Source organism: Pezoporus occidentalis, unplaced genomic scaffold (assembly GCF_034315485.1).
Source record: "Pezoporus occidentalis ecotype Australia unplaced genomic scaffold, CSIRO_AGI_Poc_V1 ctg105, whole genome shotgun sequence".
NCBI classification, from domain to species: Eukaryota; Metazoa; Chordata; class Aves; order Psittaciformes; family Psittacidae; genus Pezoporus; species Pezoporus occidentalis.
Genome location: NW_026912832.1, coordinates 2,303,920 through 2,319,031, shown reverse-complemented (window position 1 = coordinate 2,319,031; position 15,112 = coordinate 2,303,920). Strand labels below are relative to the sequence as shown.

Genomic DNA, 15,112 nt, shown 5'->3' with positions numbered 1-15,112 from the left:
CTAGTCAGGTGTAATACAGACATTTAAATGTAACTCATTTATAAGACCATTTGTCTGAAGTTTTCATAGCGTCCTGTGAATTACCTCCCTAAGCATTTAACCACTAGGGTTTTTTTACCATGCTTTCATTACTGTTCCATTTAAGTCACTGGGGAAAACTGTATTTGTGTGGGGAAAGCTGGTCCTAATTTAGCAGTTACCAAGATTTCACACTCTTATTTTCCATATACATGGTGACACTTTATTCCAATGCTCTTGACGAAAAACTGTTTAATATGTTATCCAGCATGAACAGGCAGGCTTAAACTTTGAAATTCACCAAGCTCAGTACCTCCATATCAATAGAGATAGGGGAGTCCATCTGATGAAGTAAGAGCTCATCCCTATACCTCTCAAGGCTCTGCAGGAGAACTGGACCAAACTGGACACCAATGTCTGTACAGTACTCACTAACGTTGCTCTATTTTAAAATGGATTAAAATACACTGAATGGTATTTAAACCCATTAATATTGTTCTGATGAGAATTTTATTTTAAGTGCATGTATCTGAGCAACAACATTCGTTCCAATTTTCATGCTTTGGAATACTGGGCAGTCATTGTTCCCATTGCACAATACACAGGCAAAGTACAAAATACATAAGGCACACATGCATTATAGCCCAGGTTCCTCTCACCCAAATTCAGACATTAAAACCAAGAGATCCAAGTTAAGAACCTACTTGACTTATGAGCCTTCAGCATTCAGTGGTGTAAGAGATATGCATCTCCTCAGGATCATCATCAGCCCCTCACATTGACTTAAGAGACTAAGACAAACCGGGTGAACTCGACTTTGTATGATGAAAAGTCCCACTTTTGTATACATTACTGACAGAGTGCCACAAAGAATGAGTCATGTAATAAAAACAAAAAAGCATTTTAGGATCTCAGTAAAGCCTATTAAACTACTCAAGTTCTGCCTATGGAGATACTGTATTTCTACTCTTGCCCTTCCCCGAGTCCTTTCGCATTTCGTTCAGAAAGACGAAAAGGAAAAAACAGCAGCAACAAAGCCCCAGACACTCTCATCTCTCTCTGGGGCACACAGAATACCCTTACATGTTTTAAACCAAAATCAATTTAAAGACTAATTTTTTTCTCATTTGGAGCTTTACTGTGATCAACATTTAACTTGAGCACTAAGTCCTTCAAGATAAATGTTCTTATTTTTTATTTAAAAGCCTTTCATAAAGCATTAGAAATCATCAACAGACATGTAGAAAATACTAATTTCAAAGAAATTGCGACAAGATTATTTAGGAAAAGCTAAGCTGGGGCCTCCTCAAAGGAAGAGAAATATATCAAGTGTGTTTCATATGAGAAATGCTTTCTTATTTATTTAACTTTTCATCTTATAGGTAGCCACTTCTCTTCTGAGAGAGCCCCTGCAAGTTTAGATGAAGTCTCTCAGCTGCTTTCCTTCCTCCTTTTGGGGCAGCCATGTGAGAAAAGTTAATCTTTTGTCAGTTAACTCAAAATCATGTATATATTCAGACATCTAAAACAAAAATGAAAAGAACATACACACACCACAGGGTAGACAAGTTCTCCCAAGGTTTGAGCAACCTTCCCCACTGCCTGCCTACACCACTCTGCATATAGGCACAAAGTAGCTTCAAGTACTCAGACAAATTCTCTCTCTCTTTTCGGATCTACAAGGCCAGGATGTCCCAGACTGCCCGCAGACCATCAGATGAGAGAACAAGGGCATGGGAACAGCTTTTTGCAGGTATGAAGTATGGACAAAGCCAGAAGATCCTCTTCTTCCCCCACTAGCTGCATCTCAAGCCCCTCAGAAACCTGGACCTTATACACTCTTTATGTCTAAGTTGGATCCACTACAGGAAAAAGCAGAGGCTCTCAACCTTAATATAGTATTGGAACTGTGGCTTGTGCCCATTTTGCACAAATTTCATGTCTAGTGTTAGGTGAAATATCTTCCTTATTTTCAGCAAAAGAAATCAGAGTCTGAGGAGTATTGGTGTAAATGTGAGAAAAGCACTATATTACAGAATTCTAGTTGCCTAGAGATCATTATTAGCAAAAGCATAATTTCCTTAGTCTTTGAAACTCCCACCAAACCACCTACATTTCTGAAAACTACGCTTTTAGAGTTAGGTATCTACATTTCTTCTCCTCTTGCTCCTACGTACTGCCCCCATACACTAAAGTTTCCTTTCCCACTCATTTCCATACATGAGAAATCAAACAATCACACTAGTCTGAACATGGTGTCCTCTAAAATGGCATGGAGGAGAGTGAATATCTCTCTAAAACTGTTCACAGTGTGTATCTGTTTCCACTCAGTTCACGTTTCAGAGATTTTTCTCAAGACCCTGGAGAATGACAAGCTAGGTTTAATTTTTAAATTAAGCCTGAAACACAATAGATGCTGATAGTGCCATGCAGCACTCTGTGGAGAATGAGGTGGTTACATGCTTGATCTCTTATTTCAAGGGGCTGATAGATATCCCCCTATTCAAGTTGCTCTTATGATAAACCTCAACTCCCATCTCACCAAAGCATTATTATTGCACATGCAAAGCCATGAGCAACACAAGACACTGCCACCAGCATGAGGTAACTATGCAAATACCATTTGTGTAACTCGGAGGTACCCATAGCCAGGCATGCAAATCCAGACTCCTAGACTAATTCAGCTGAAAGAAGCAAAATATATGCTACTTTCTGAAGGTCAGTGAATACGTGGCATGTTCCGTTTATTTTTAATTTATTTGTCACAGAATTGGAATATTAGCAGTTTCTCTTGAAATCTGAACTTGGAATGACAAAGACCTTTCCCTGGAGAAAGCTCCCAGGACAGCATCTTTGTTCAGTGACCGTATAACAGGAGTACGTGCTTTCCTCAGCTTAGCGGACACAGGTCTCCAAGAGATCACTTGGGTCATTTCATCCCACTGACTTGCTGACAAACATATAATAGGTGTCCAGTTTCAAAGGGCTCACACAACATCTACTCCACAAGTCCCTTCTCTTTCTCCTCCCTTCCCACCCCTTGTGGCAGATCAAAAGCATTTTGCAATAACCCATAAAAAAAAACTTCAAGACTACAGCTTCCGCGTTCAGCCTTTTACCATAACACACATGAGGGATAAAAGAAAAGAAAAAGATATAGCTGAGGTTGCCTAAGGTTCAAAAAACCTTCCCTACTGCCTGTCTGCAGAGATGGCGAGGGCTGCCACTATCCTGTGTCTGCAGAATTTGTTCAACAGAAGTGCAAGGTGAAGGGGATCCTATAAGAAGGAAGAGATAAGTTTTCTTCTGATCTGTTTGGTATTAATTTGCTGTTAAAAACCATGCTGAATACTGCCTAACGAAGTTGTTATACATTCACCTAGCAGGATGATTCTGTTGGAAACAGCAACTGACAACAACTTTCACCTTGAAAGGAGCACTGTATTAAAAGTTTCAAGTAGATGCACATTTGAAGATGATTAAACCTAGTATCTATTTTGAAGCTCCTGCAAAGCCTCAACAGTACACACAGGTGGCTGCCTTCAAGACTGGTTTTACAGACATCTTTTGTCATTAAGAAACAGCCCTTCCATGCAGCTCCTGCAATTACTTTTGTATAGCCCAGTCCTGGATCAGTGAAGCGTATCAATTCTGGAAGCCACCTGAAACACAGTAATTTCAAAGTTCTTCAGAAAAAAAAAAAAATCATGTGACGTGGCCCAGACCTCCCTGCAGAAGGGACGAGCACGAGGGAAAGGAAGGCTGTGTGGCAGCAGCCAGGCTCAAACCCCAAGAAACAGCATGCAACATAACAGGTATGAAAACAATGTTCATTTCTCTACCCTACAACTGTGCCTTTATTAGGCATGTGATCTAGTACCTTCTTAACTAGAGCCCAAATCAGACTTTTCCTCTCCCCTCCTACTTAAACAACAAGCTGTGTAACTTTGTTTAGAATTCTATTATTTATTTTTCAATACACTAACCAAACTTGCACTGGGTATCCTGCTACTGAACATTGACTCTTCCACTCTCCAAGCCAGAAAGGCTGCACATGTACTAATAAACTCTGAAAATAATAAACTCTGAAAAGCATTTGAAGTTTGTCATAAAAAGGCAACCTACGGGAGATCTTTTAGAAAATAAGCTTGTTTTCTTCTTATTTGCTTTCTGAGCCTTTATTATTCACATCCTCAACCATTCTAAATTCACTATATTAGACTGCCTTTAAAAATGAAATAAAGTGTTTGCCAGAGCAAATCTACTGCCGAGTCTACGAAGATAAAGTTTTGCATTCTTTTTCAAGATATTCAGCTAAAAATATCTTCAAAACAGTATTTATTTCTGGCTTTTAGATGGCAAACACTTATTTTTCCTTCCTTTGTAGATGCAAAAGGAAACAGAAATAAAAAAAAAATAAAAAACACAAAACAAAACAAACGAACAAACCTACAGACAACACAGCTGGCTAATTTAATAGCCCAGCCCCAGCTAAATGCAAAATGCAAATAAACACCACAAGCGGCAGAAACATCCTATTTTACAGTCCGCGTGATTAACCATTGCAGGTAACACCAGCCAACAGCACCCCGCACCCGAAATATCTCCTTCACGCCAGGGGACCGCTTTGTTTCTCTAGCTCGGGGATGCTGAAGCGACCTACTCCAAAACAGGCAGCACGAGCCCCGCTCGCAAAGCTGCAGGGCAGGGCGGGCTGCGGCGGGGCAGGTCCAGCCACCATCCCCCTCCAGAGAAGAGGGGGCATCCCGGGGAGCCCACCGCATTTGGTTGTTTATCCGCCCGTTTCCACGCAGGCTACCGCGCTTGCCTTTGTTTCCCTTCCTCCTCTCGCCTGGACCTATCGCCATCGAAAGATAGGGGGTAAAAGAGAGAAAAAAAGACTCACCCTCACCCCCGGCGAACACTGCCCTCTTCCCCGAGGAGTCCCCGCGGCCAGCAGTGAAGTCCCACCGCCTGTGGCCGGTGAGCGGAGCCCACCCGCTCTCCCTCCCTCCCTCCCTCCCTCCCTCCTGCCCGGGGACTCGCCTGCCCGCAGGGGAGCACTGCCCCCGGCATAATGGTGGCGTTCCCCAGGGGCGGGCGGCGCGGTGCTGCCCTTCTGCCTCCACTCACCTTAGCGCCCTGCCTGCACAACCAGGTGGCAGCTGCCGCCGGCGCTCCTCTGCTCGCCCGAGCGAGTGGGGCAGCGCCTCCCTCCGGGGCTGGCGGGGTGACGGGGAGGTGCCGTGGGGCCCCGCCCGCAGCCGGAGGTGGTGAGGGGCTGCCTTTTGTCAGGGCTCTGTTCCTCTCCCCAGCACCAGCACCCCCCCAACCACCCCAGGGCGTGCTCCCGGGGAAAGCGGCCGGAGGCTCTTTGTGTGGCGGGGAGGGCAGCGCTCCTCCCCGCCCCGGGCCCGCCTGCCGCCCTTCCCTCAGGCACCTGTAACTTCTCTCCCGGCCGCAAACCCGAGGCGGGAAGAGGGGGCACCTGCTAGGGCTCCCACCGCTCCGCGCCCCTCTTTGTGACCGTTGGGATCCCGCGGAAGGCCCAGCCGGTCCGTTAACGGTTGGTTTTGGAGGGAGGGTTTTCAAACTGCCGAGTCCCGCACAGGCGCCCATAGTGTCGGAGCTGGGCTCTTCATGTGCCTCTTCCTAGGGAAAGCGGTTGTTTCCAAGGAACGTAGTTCCTACCTCTAGGAATATCGCTTTGTCTTTTGGGAACTACGGTAATAGCACAGATGTACGACCTGGCCAAAGTTTTGCAGCCGCGATTCTGACGTTTCCTGGTATTTCGGTGGTCAGCTTCCAGCATTTTACTTTGCTTTTATCCCTATACGTGAAGATAACCGCTTTTGGTGTTTGCATCTTAATCAGGCAACTGAGCAGCTGCAATTGGATTCGGTTTTGCATTATGAAAAGAAAAAAGCCACAAATCAACCAACAGCACGAATTTGTTTTCTTATTTGGGTATTCCAAACAATAAAAACTTTGCCTATAAGCAAAATAGTGATGATATATCTACACGTGGAGGATGGGCGCTGCAGAGAAGGCAAGTGCTTCAAGGGAAGTACCCAAGATGCGTGCATAGCTCTGATCACACAAACACACACACTTCCCAATGCCTCCTCTCAGGCAATCAGCAGTCTTCCACACTACTCTCCACATCTCTGTTGCTGCAACAGTGATGGTTTACGTTCCTCATAACCGAACCACAGGTTTCGGAAACTTAAGTTTCCAGGAAGAGTATTCCAGGACTAAGGACAAGGGAGGGTTACCATTTACTTCTCACACTGTCTTGAGTGAGAGGCATCTGATTTTCAGAAATTCATCAGATGACAGAGATACGCTGTGTACAGTTGTTGTCTTAGCCTGAAATGCTCTTTCTTAAAGCCTGGTGACCCACGGTAGAGTCAGGAAATGGCTTAAAGGAACAAAGTTTCAGTGTCCAGTGGCTTCTTACAGCAGCTTAACCCAAAATGGGGTTAACCTGAGATGCAAGGAGGTAATCAAGTAGCCTTAGCAGTAACCATGCGCCACGAGATACCTCATGCCACAGTGTGCAATGGGAAAAGTTGATCCTGCAACACTTCACTGCAGAACAGGGGATTCCGTGGAGAGAAAAGTGCAGATTCAGACAGGTCACTGTTCATTTTGTTATTTGTTTTCAGTACCTCACAAGGATGTTTTCAGTGTTGGTTGAAAAGATCTGGCTGGTTGTCCAGGGAAAAGGGCCAATTAATGATGACATGAAAGAGCAGATGGGATGCTTTAATTTGGAGATACTGTCAAAAATAGCTTTGAAAGAAGAGCCTGTGAAGCACAGGGGAGACGTCAATAAAACTTACAATTTAGATTTCAGTTCTGTTTAGTGTTACAGGCACTTTTTGATCTCTATCCCTATAGCTACCCCTATAGCAGTGTACTTAACAGGGATAGGGTTCAGGCTTAAACCATGGCACATGGTCATCCTCTACACTGTTTCCTTGGTGGCAGTGTCCCCAGAGTGGTTCTGTCCTACCAAACTAGCAGTCTCTGAAGCAATTCCCAGTGCAGCTCATGGTTTGGGATGGGCCAGGGGCCATTCCCAGCAGACCATCTGCATGCAGCTGACCTATTTCAGGAGACGAGAGTTTAGTTGTGCATATGCAAGCCATGCTGTGCCAGCTGGTTCCCATGCCAAAGGACAGTGCCTGACCTGTTTTACTTGCAAGTAGAAACATGAGGGGCTTGACTTGTGTGATCCCCACTGTGTTCTGTGTCAAATCAGAACCTCACCACTGGCTGATTTCAAGCAATGAGAGGTCAGGTCAGGTCAGGCAGAAAGATCTGAGCCTTCTTCGATCAAGCAGGATTTCTGCAGAAATCTCTGCACAAAAGAAGGCACAGTTCCTTTGGCTAGTAGTGGATGAAAAAAATCTATCTCATTATGAATAACCTTTCTTTTGTTTCCTCAGAAATGTTATTTCTTCTGCATTAAATGAAATATAACATTGGCTTTGATATGAATGCTGTATTCCATGGAAAATACTCTTTTGTTTCTGGCCTTGCAAAGAAGCAGGAGTGAATTTCAGCAAGGAAGCAGTTAAGTTTGAAGCAAATGTCAAGCACAGATGGCATTTAGAAGTTCTGAAGAAATTAATAACTAAAGTAAGTAAGCCACTAGAGCAAATGTGTGCTTTCACATTAACAACAGCTGAAGGTAAAAGTGGGTTGGAATGAGGCTGAGATAACTTAAGGTATACATCCTAAATAGGAGTCGGATGGGATTCCTAGGAATTGTAAACCAATGAAATATTATGGCTCTTACAAAAATTTTATATGGAGTACCTCCTTCAAATGCATGTACCTTCTATTTCTGGTGCCCTGACAGTGTGCAAGTGCTATAAATAAATATGGGGATAGTTTTGCTGATTTTTATTTTTTTAATTATTTTTTTTTTTAAACCAGCTCAAACCAAAGCTGGGAAGAGAAATCCCAGAAGGATCTAACAAATGCTGAGGTGCTGGATGTGCTCATCTATTACACAGATGTTGCAGACTGTGAATGGACAAACTCTGCACTCGCTGGCATAGCTGTGCTTTGGGAGTCAGGTTGAGTACTTGCAGTGAAGGGCCTTTAGTTCAGGAGTTCACTTTTCCCTGTCTAGTGCCCCAGGCCTGTTGCCAAATTTCTCTGAGGAACACTCTAGGATGCATTTAAATTGTAAGGGGTAAGAAGAGGTGTACAAAGGTATCTAGATAATACCTCTGTTTAGTCTAGAGAAGACTGAGAGGGGTTCTCATTAATGCATATAAATATCTCAAAGGCAAATGCCAGAGGGTGGTGCCAGACTCTTTTCAGTGGTGTCCAGCGAGAGGATGAGGAGCAATGGCCATAAACTAAAATACTAGAAGTTTCACATCAACATGAGGAAGAACTTCTTTACGTTGAAGATGGCAGAGCACTGGAACAGGCTGCCCAGGAGGTTGTGGAGTCTCCCTCTGGAGACATTCAAAACCTGCATGGGTGCGTTCCTATGTAACCTGCTCTAGGTGGCCCTGCCTTGTCAGGGAGGGTGGACTAGATGAACTCCAGAGGTTCCTTACAACCCTAATCATTCTGTGATTCTGTGAATGGGGCATCATTCTTGTGTGTGCTGTGTGGTCTGGTGTGATTCTACATGCACGTATTTCAAGCAAGAGCAGAACTAACTACGGTGCTGTAGGAAGACGTAATGTTAGTGTAAGCTGTACCTCTTTCTGCCAGTTACGAGGTCTGGAGGGGCTCCAAAATGGCAACAGGTTGGCTTTCAGGGTGAGATTACATGAACTATGTCTCTCAAATATCTGAGACCTTTCTTTACTGAGCAACTGGTCTAAGCCACATCTAATACAGAATCAGAAAGTGTCTGTAAAGTGATAGTATTCTGCTGAGAAAAAATACACAGAAAATTAAGCCTCAAAGCTGTTGCTTGGAGAAGTTCTCCAGGGTATGCTAGGAACATTTTTGAAACATGATGAGAAAAACTAGTAATGATTGTCCACAGGGAAGAAGAAGAAATTCAAAGTTATTCTTTTATGGGTTTTTACATAGACTGACAATGATTAACTTTCTTATAACTGTGGCAATAATTAGTGAATGATGTAAAACAAAATTATAACAAAGGCAATCTGAAAAATAATAATCAGAGCAACTGTAATGAAGCACTGGGCTGAAAGATTTATTAGTGGCAAGTGTAACAGAAATGTGATAAACTGGGAAAAAGAAGAGCCCAGACTTTCAAGAATCCCATTGGTAGGCTGCACAGTTCCATGTTTTTGCAAGATGTGAGCAAAACATGTTACCAGAAAACCTAGCCTGTCTTCTTATTAAACCGTGAACATTAACAAACATGACTCATAGGCTCAGGGGACATGGTGCAATCATACTCTGCTTTCTGATGGGGTAAAGCAGCTCCAGAAATTCTTCCTCCTCTGGTATGAAATATTTACCTTAAACCAAATCCTAAGAACTCACTAAAAATAACAGCAGACTCTCCATAAATATTAGAAAGACTCTTGATTTTAGAGTTACTCTTTGGCTGAAGTGAAATGTGCTAGAAATACCAGCATAGCCCATAGTTGTCCTTTTAGCCTATAGTGAGTCAGATTTTATCAAAAGGGCACTGCTGAAGATTCAGCTTGCTACAGCTGGATGATGATTTTGAACCCACCAGAATTCTTAACGAAACACAGGATGATTGCCATAACAAATGGAATTGCAGCTCAAAAAGAACTGTCTTGGGGAGGAATTGAATGGACAAGACACTCAAATCTGTGCATTGAATAGGAGGAAAGCTACAGGGAAAAAGAAATGTGAGCACCAGCGGCTCCTCAATGCCCTTCCTGAGCTCATTTTGATCAAAAAGCATTGTACTGTAAAGCACTGGGCTGTAGAAACCAGGTAGTAGCACGGGAGACTTTTTCAGCACTGTTACAACCTGTGGGAAGACACACGGGGGTGTGGAAATGAAGTCATTCATTGCAAGTCTTCTACCATTCATTGTCATGATCCCCTGAGCCAGTCACTGGAACAAAAGTGAAGATGCGCTCCAGCCTTGTAAGAGGAATAAATAACCCAGGAAGAATGTAATCTCCAGGGCTGATAAGGGGGAATCCTTTTGTGTGGGACCTCCCTACTGAAAGGTGGTAGGAAATCTGTTGCGCTAGGAGCAGCGACTAAGGGAAACTATAGTTAATGTGGAGGAAGACTCTTTATTTATATTGCTCTAAAAAGGCAAATTGAAAACTCTGAAATCCACAAGGGTTTTCTGGGGTTTCAGAGGTTTCAATTCTAATCAGAGTTTCATAGTTTTTCTTTCAGAATTTTTCATCCTACTCGAACCAACACTGTGTGGAAAGCACTAGTGGCACAAAGCAGGCAGTGTTTGTGCAGTTGCTACTTTCTATAGCTATGCTGCCTAGCAGAGGTTCCAGAAGGGGCATGAAGAGCTGCATATGGCTCTTCCTCAGCAACTCAATCTCAACCGCCTGTCACAAGACAAAAGGTGGCTTCCTACAGGCATGGGGAAATCTACAGGGCAGCATCTCCCTGTACGCTGATTTGGCAAATATGTGAGATTTCCAGCAAATTCATGCTGGAAGTGCCTATGGAAAATCTGTCCTGTTGTTTACATTGGTGGCTGGCACTGAATCAGACTCTTGCAACTTCTGGTGCCTATTAAAGCACATCCGATGTGTGGAGCATATGATTCTCTTTCCTCTCCTCCCTTCCTTCCTTTCAGGGTTATAAGAGTCAGACCAGGCCTCTTAGTAGCACTCCACAGCCATTAAAGGTGTTGGGAGGACTGGGAGATCTGCCTGTAATCCCGAGTGGGGAATACATCTAAATGGAAGGAGAAAGATGCCCTGGCTGAAGGCCTGGGACTGTAAAGATGTTTAGGTTCTACAAAACCCCACAGCCGCAGGCTGCAAACACCAGACCTTGACAGGTAAATAAGATTAGTGTCTAATCTGTTTATTGGGGACACGGCCATGGGCAACAAAAATCATGTGGGAGGATGAAGCTGTAATTCCATCCTGCTAATGGCCTGTGCAAGAGCCCAAATCCTATCCTTCACTGTTCACGTTTAATTCTGTATGTCTCTGTGTCTATGTTGTCATAGTGACAGAAGGCACTGAGAATATTTTATCTTTTTTTTTAGACATGGGTGCAAAACACCCTTTGACATGTATGTTTTCATTCCCTCCCAGCTGATATTTTTCTTGCCCTTCGTAAGAGTTTAAAAAATAACTGAAACCTTTAATGGAGTTCACTGTGCTTATATTTGGTACTGTTAATGAATACATTTTTTATGTCTGACAAACAAATTTAATACACACTAAAGGGCTTGGGCTAAATGTTATGATTAAAAATATACTGTAGGTACTGTTTGTTCTTATTCTTAGTGTATTGTCTCAAAGAGAATCTGCTGCTGGCTGATGTGGGAGCTTAGACACCTGCATTGTAAACACACAGCTCTAAGTATCTGAACCTGAACCTCCTGCCTAGGTTCTTGAATTGTATTTTGGTGTTTACTTGTTCAAATACACAGCTTCCACATAACTCCTGCCTTGGCTTATGCAGAGAAGAGGCAGAGAGGGAGGAAGAGAGTGGAAAAGTTCCTGGGACTAGAAAGAAGGTGTGCTTTGGTCTGAAGTATGTAGAGAAGGGATTTCAAAGTTATGCGTGCTTGTGTCTTCTGTTGGAAACACAAACTGCAGACCAGAGGTTTAGGCTGTACAGTGCAAAACAGCTGAAATGTAATGGTTAAGTTAAGGAAATAAATTGTTTGGGACTGGACAAAACCATGGACTGTCTTTAAAAACATTTGTAAGGAAGAGCATGTTAGTTTTGACTGCATCCTGTGGTGGCAGAGAATAAATGGATTCAGAATAAATGGATTCACAGCTCATGAGCCCTGTGAAAAGAGTGATGTAACATGGCAGAAGATGAAATGTCTGTGAAACAGTAATGTAAGAGATGAGTTGCAGAAAAATGTTCAAAATGGAAGTTCCGTGTGAGGATGCCTGAACTATACTGTGGATCAGTGAAACTTAGTTTTAGTTACTCTATTACTTCCCTAATTCCCAAGTCAACATGCTTTAATATAACAACTGTAATGTCCACCTATGGATGAGAAGGCAGAGCAGTAACAAGGTATGGCAGGATCTATACTGCCTGGCAGTTGTAGTCTGCACTTTTTGCACAACATCCACTTTCCTCCCTAAATCAGTAGAATTCCAAACATACCATCTTGGTTCAACACCTGGATATAAAATTAATTATGACAAATCAGAATTGGTAAGCATGCACCTCTTGGAAATGTAAAGGGAATGTAAACCTTCATAAACTGAAGTGGTTAAAAGTTAATCGGGTGGTTGAATATTAACCTCATGAAAAACATGAGTACCGCCTAGAAACCAATTTACTGTTCTAAAATAGCAGTGGCTCTTAAACAATGAGTAAGGGTGGAGACTTCTCAAATGAGAAAATTAGTTAAATTAGTTGCCACAGAAATTAAGATAATCTCTCAACTTTCTGTATTTCGCTGTTCATATGTATTTGGAAATAAAGGTTTGGTAGGTGGTTCTAATGACCTGCATTGGGAAATGCAAGATGCCAAAGTGGAGTGCATGAGTATTATTCAGATAGGTTATGACGGAAAGATTTGTGGGCTCAGGATGGTGGCATATTGCCCAAAGTTATTTGAAGGATATATCATGGTGGATGCAGAACAAGATCAATACGAGGGAAATATAACTTTCAGATCTAAGAATTTGAAGGGGATGGTGTTAGAATTTAAATAGCCATTCGCTGTCTACAGTACCTTCAAATCTTTGTCTTAAAAATACTATCACTCTTAAAAAAGATTCTTCCTGGAGACCCTCAACATGTGAGTGGTCAGGCAGGTAATGTGTCACTCAAGGCAAAATCATAAGATACAGGTAGTTTGCAATAAACTCAGTGGGTTAAAAATTCTTTTTTTCACCAACACTTTCAAATCACAACTTTTCATGAGGAAAACAAACAAACAAAAATAAATCCATGAGACCATGTATCTGTTTGGAGCAACCAGCTCCATTTATACAGACTCAGTAGAGAGAGGGTTAATTTCCAAAACGTGTTGAATTCTAGTAGATAAAAGGACTGATGAGCTTATTTTGAGTCTTAATTTGCTTAGAAAGAGACCCGGGAAAAGCAAGAGAGCTGTGTGCAGAAGGAAGATGAGACATTATCTCCCACGTGACATTCACACCGTGTGTGTTTCATAGTATTTGTTGCACATTTGAGTATTTCTTGCACAGAAACAACCAAGGAAGTAACCATTGTGGTGGTGACCATAAGGCTTCAGACCTGCTGGTTTGCCTGCTAAATGCTCCTCCAGGACAATATGAGAGAGGTATCTCGTTACCACATATGGGACTCTGCTTTGCTCAAACATGGCAAGAATGGTTTCTTCCTTTCATAATGAAGCATGGAGTGCTAAAATAGACTTCTGGGGGAAAGGAGGTGCCCCAGCATTTCAGGTACTAGGTAGGAGGCAAGAAAGGGGAAACGTAAATGTATGTATCCCATTCCTGACCTACAGGGAGAACAAGAGTTGAGCAGGCATTAAAGTTTGAAACTCTGGTCTTGCTCTCTAGGTAGACAATTCTGTTTCATCCAGCTTTTTCTTCTTTTCCCTCCACATGCACATTTTTTTACTTACTCAAAGGTGTGGCCCAACTAACCCCATCCCTTAACTGTGTATGCTCGCTTTTTCTGAAGTTCTTCCTGCTGGCTGGTTGAAGCAGTTGCTGTTCTCCAAATCCCCTCAAACTCTGCAGTACCGATCAGACTGCATACAGCACAGCACTGGTGTGGCCTCTCTTCAAGTCCTGGCTGCAGTTTTGCGCCTTACAATATATAAAGGATGTGAAAATATTGTGTCCAAAGGAGGGCAACAAAGATGCTGAGAGGACAGGAGGAGATGACTTCTGAGGAGTGCCTGAGGACTCTTTGTTCAGCTTAGAGGAGCCTGAAGGGTAACCTCATTGCTGCCTACAACTACCTCATAAGGGGAGTGCAGAGTAAGGTGCTGGTTCTTCTCTCTGGTGTCTCATGATAGGGTGCAAGAGAACACTTAAAGCTGTTCAGACTGGACATCAGGAAAAGTTCCTCGTGAAGACAGTGGTCAAGCACTGGAACAAACTCCCCAGAGAAGCAGTCACAGCCCCAAGCTTCTTGGCATTCAAGAAGCATTCAGAGAACTCTTAGATCTATGGCTTAACTTTTAGGTTGCCCCAGCTGGAGTTGGACTCTGTGATTCTAGTGGGTCCCTTCCAACTCAGGATGTTCAGTTTTACGTGAGAGACACTGGGAGCCATGTTTTGCTTAGTTTTGCGACAAGGAAACAAGATCAGAGACCTCAACACCCTTCCCCCCCACCTCCCTTCCCCCCATACTCTTGAAATGCCTATAGTATAAATTATTATATTTAGGCCAACTGACTTAGCCAGCACTGGTACTATGATTTATAGAATCTTTTTAATTGCTGCATATTAAAAGCTCTTTGCTGCAATACCATGAATTCAAATTTTCTGTGCAGATGGCAGCAAAGGACTGCAAATTGTGTACAATCACAAAGATTTCAAATAAATTTGTCAGCTTTAGGAGTAAAATCTCATGTTAAGAAAAATGTTCTCTAGAGGTTTACCTTGTTTTACATACGGCTGGAAGTACTTTCTGAAATAAAGTCAGCATACCACTCAATGGTCTTCAACAGCCTTGGACCTGGACTTGCTTCCCTTCCTTTCTAAAACTCAAGTGTTTGTTAGATTGTAAGATCTATCTTTCAAATTAAGTTAATGTTTCAGTGTGAGGTATCTTCACAAGACATGTTTAAAATCTGAATGTAAGGAAGTGTTGATGTGCTTTTAGAACAACTGTTAACACTGCTTTCCTTATTAGGAACAAGCAGCACATCGGGTTTTCCCACATTAAATAAGGAGAATGGATGTTTTCTTCTGATACAATCTGATCAGGGAGCCTCCGAGCCTAGCAGGACACTGCATCCTATGTAATTTTTAAAGGC

The 15,112-nt window shown here is 42.8% G+C and overlaps 1 protein-coding gene across 4 annotated transcripts in view; it reads right to left on the bottom strand.

Annotated features, from left to right (window-relative positions):
- MCF2L (MCF.2 cell line derived transforming sequence like) overlaps positions 1-5,327 on the bottom strand; it is a 155,788-nt gene extending 150,461 nt beyond the window's left edge. For 3 of the 4 annotated variants that reach the window (XM_062619797.1, XM_062619697.1, XM_062619729.1), the window contains exon 1: positions 5,152-5,271. The gene's annotated coding sequence lies outside the window, so the exon portion shown is untranslated. Of the gene's footprint in view, positions 1-5,151 lie in introns of all 4 variants that reach the window. The other variant, XM_062619785.1, reaches the window with a different exon arrangement.
- Positions 5,328-15,112: the final 9,785 nt, after the last annotated feature.